Source organism: Oryzias melastigma, linkage group LG15 (assembly GCF_002922805.2).
Source record: "Oryzias melastigma strain HK-1 linkage group LG15, ASM292280v2, whole genome shotgun sequence".
NCBI lineage: Eukaryota > Metazoa > Chordata > Actinopteri > Beloniformes > Adrianichthyidae > Oryzias > Oryzias melastigma.
The window spans coordinates 21,128,364-21,132,233 of NC_050526.1; the positions used below are offsets into that span (position 1 = coordinate 21,128,364).

Here is a 3,870-nt window from a genome sequence, read left to right on the forward strand (position 1 = left end):
AATTTTTTGTTGTGTCATTCCTGTCTTAAAATAACTACGGGGATGAAAGATCATGGCTTGATTCAATTACAGTGCTGTGTAAAGGCTAAAGATTACTATAGACTACATGGAACCTCTCTTGTACTCCAGATAAATACAGATTTCATACACTTTCAGGTTAAGTGAACACTCCTCAGATTTTTTTTTTTTTTAATTGTAAAAATATTATCAACAACAAAATAATAACGGCAGTACATTCGGTTTATCTAATCAGCCAGAAGTTTTAGCTATAAAGTTCAAGCTGCTCCACCATTAACATTAAAAGCTGCTGACAGCAGAAGGAGAGATTTCCTTCTTTCATCTGTGTTTTCTGGCCCTGCAGAGAACTTTAGCAAAAACTCCCTCTCCTCAAAAGATCTGCTTTCTTTATAATTCCTCTCATAACCCACCTGAACTGTCACAGTCACATTTTTTTTTTCCATTTAATATCAACCCCCTTTTTTTCCACACTTTTAATTTCTTCTTGTGGATAACAGGCATTTCACATGATAGCCTTAAACCAACCTCACTCAACTTCTGCAGTGGAGCCCACCCAGAAGCACTGTCTCAGCATATCAACCTTTCTGCTGAAAGACGAAGCCTTTCTGAATGACTCCTGTGTTCATCAATGCTCTTAAACGCAGTTTAGTAAATTAAAAAAAAATCCTTGAAATAATAAAACTTTTCACTAATTACACACATTTTTAAATTCTAGTTGTTAATTTATTTAGATTCTTAGTCACAGTTATGTGAAAGTCACCACTTATCTCAGCTCAAACATGAGGAAGTTCCTGCAGACCTCTGCTGCCCCTCAGGGGTGGAAGAGAAAATAGCTTTCAAAGCAGAAAAGAATCCCCATCATTACATTGTTATTATTAGTTATTGAGTAAATCATCTATATTATCATTGCAACGGGTCTTTCTACTTGGAGAGAAAAGCAAAATACATGAGCAAAAGCATCAATTTAAATGATTTTGTCACTGTACTTTCAAACAACTTCACACTTTACCTTTTTGTTGATTTGGGTTCAGAATTGCAAGATTTATTATTGTATGTATTGTTGAACTTTTATTTATCCAGGTGGGACGATTGAGAACAATTTCTCATTTATAACAACGACCTGAGTTACGCATCATCAATACAGAAACAGCACAACAGAGCTATCAGATAAAAACATCTTCTTACATCAATATTTAAATATTTACAATAAAAAGTCTTTGGGACGCACCAAGTTCATGATAACAATAATAAATCGGAAGGAAACCAATAAAAAAAAAATTTAAAACATCTGCGTTCATCACTAATGCAGTAATATTTTTAAATTTTTCTACTTTTGTGAATTCCTGCATTATTTTTCTTATGTATAATTCATTTTAATTACATATCTTTATTAATATTTACATTTCTTTATATTTTTAAATTCTATTTTATTTTAAGGCTTAATTAGGTATTTTGATACCAGTAAGGGGAATTTTTAGGTGGTCTGAAACGCAAATGCACTTAGTTTATTTTATTTCTTAGTTAATATTGACAGCTTGTGATAGCTATAATTAGTCAGATCTAATGCATTCTAGAGTAAAATTCCCCTTCAGATGTCTGAAGACGTACTTACAGTTAACACAGTTCTCTCTTTTAAACTTGCTGACCCACTTTTAATGTTTGAGTCCAGCAGCTGTGGACGTCTGAAGGGGGTCCAGCTCGCCACTACGTCTTTCCGTGCTTATCTAGGCTGTGTGCTGATGCGGAGCATGAAGTCAACCAAGACACCCCCTGAAGATTATTTCCTGACAAGGAGGTGTCCAGTCCCAATGAAAAGGGAAGCGGGGCGTTATAGTGGGATTTCAGTTATCTCGGAGCATAATTTATGAGCGAAGGCACAACGCATTAACCCCCAATTAGGTAGCTACAGTAAAATGAGTGACATCACGAGCACAAAAGACCTCCCCATTTATCTTCCAATGCCGTGTAACAGGATAACACGCCAATTTTGCTCTTTTGAGACAGAAATGGTAGCCAGGCGGAAGGTCAAGAGGAAGTGTTTGCAGAGTCATATATTTGGTGTTAAGTTCCTTTTTGTGAGAATTAGTACATGCACTTAACCTTCAGTCCTTTGCCACGGCCCCTTCGGGTTCGTGTCTCCTCTTTTCTCCCGCAGGTGAGGTTCCCATGGAAGTTGTCACGGAGACAATGTGGAAGGAAATGAGAGATAAAGTTCCCTTCTGTGCTGTGTTTATTTGCTGTGTCAAGAATTGAGAGATTACACCATGTCTATGCGGTGAGGGAAGAACCTGGTCAAGGATTTCCCCAGGCTAAAAACATCATTTGAAGAGGCTAAGGAGGATTACTGACACCTGCATTAGCAAAAATACGTCTCAGTCGGGCCCTTTTACCGATACTCAATCATCAATCATGACACTTTTCATAAACTTTACTCCAAAAAACTTTAAATTATCTCCTATTTTTAATTCATTCATTCTTCAATCTGATTTAAGTATTTATTATTTCTAGATCCGCACAAGATTTTTGATCGTCCATCAAATTAATAATTTATAAACCTAATTGTTTCCCCTTATGTTGTGTTTTTTTTTAGATGTCCTCTGAGTTCAATTTATAGCCGCCCAATCAGAGGCTGTGAAGACGGTAACTCTAACCTTCCTGCTGTCAGCCGTGTGATTGATCACCTGCAGATAAACATCAGATTGGCGAGGCAACAGGACAGACATTGATCCTCAGAGGAAGAGAGGACTTGTCCACAAACCTCAGTGAAGCATCTGTCAAAACCCTGAGACAACAGAGAACTGTACCGCAGTGACCAGAATGGGAGGTCACAGGTTGGTGTTTTGAATGACCAAAGATGGGAGTATGAATAAGAAAATACTATGGTTCCAAATCACCATAAAGAATCAAAGTGGTTCTATGTGAATGCCCTGTAGAGCACCGTCTCAGAAAGAAACAAAAGATGGAAATGTGTATTTACTAGGGCTCTGAACATTAACGCGCTAACGCATGTGATTGTTCAAACATAATTAACGTGTTAATATTTATTAGCACAAATTAATTGAAGAAACACCTTCGCTTTAACTAGGCGGTTCAGGTTTCGTCAGGTATTATCCCACTTATATCATGGTCACTTACAAAGAAAAATAAATATTCAATCGGTTTTTTGTACTTTATTCTGCTATTTTTATGGTTTAGATCACTTTTTCATAAAAACCAGACTATTTGATCCAAGGTCCGGTGCCATATTGTACAAATACGTTTTTCCTGGTAAAACCTTGTCATTAATCGTGATTAATCCCAACACAAAGTGCGATTAATCCGATTTTTTTTGTAACTGATTGACAGCAGTAATTAAAAATAATGTTCTAAATGTAGATTTTTGTGTGTGATTTCATATTGTGATTATTCGCCGACAACAAGTGGTCAGCAAACACTGAGACTTAAAAAAAATTATAGCGATTAATCGCAATTAAATTTTTCCAGGTTCGCGATTAATTTTTTTTAATCGATTGCCGGCCCTAGTTTTTATACCTGCCACAGCCTTAAACAAGTTTTCTCTGCCAGATCTCGTGCTACGGCACACTTAAGAATGGAAAGAAGAGGCGTAGAAATGACTGGTCAGTCTGACAAAAGGAGGCCAGCAAGAAAAGCCTTAGCAACCTTTCTGTGTCTGGCGGAGGAGTTCCGCCTGCCTCACTGTCCGTGTTCTTTCCCCTTAATTAAAACAGTCACAAGTTTCATTGAGCGGCGAATCAAAGGGTGGCCACACCATAAAGCAGAATCAACTCTGTAACCCCCCAAGTGTGTTTGTCTGTGCATACAGGAAACGAGGAAATCAGATTCCACCCCCCC

The 3,870-nt window shown here is 37.4% G+C and overlaps 1 long non-coding RNA gene across 1 annotated transcript in view; it reads right to left on the bottom strand.

The window, feature by feature from the left end:
• LOC112161387 overlaps window positions 1-3,870 on the bottom strand; it is a 59,009-nt gene that overhangs the window by 33,779 nt on the left and 21,360 nt on the right. The window lies entirely within an intron of this gene.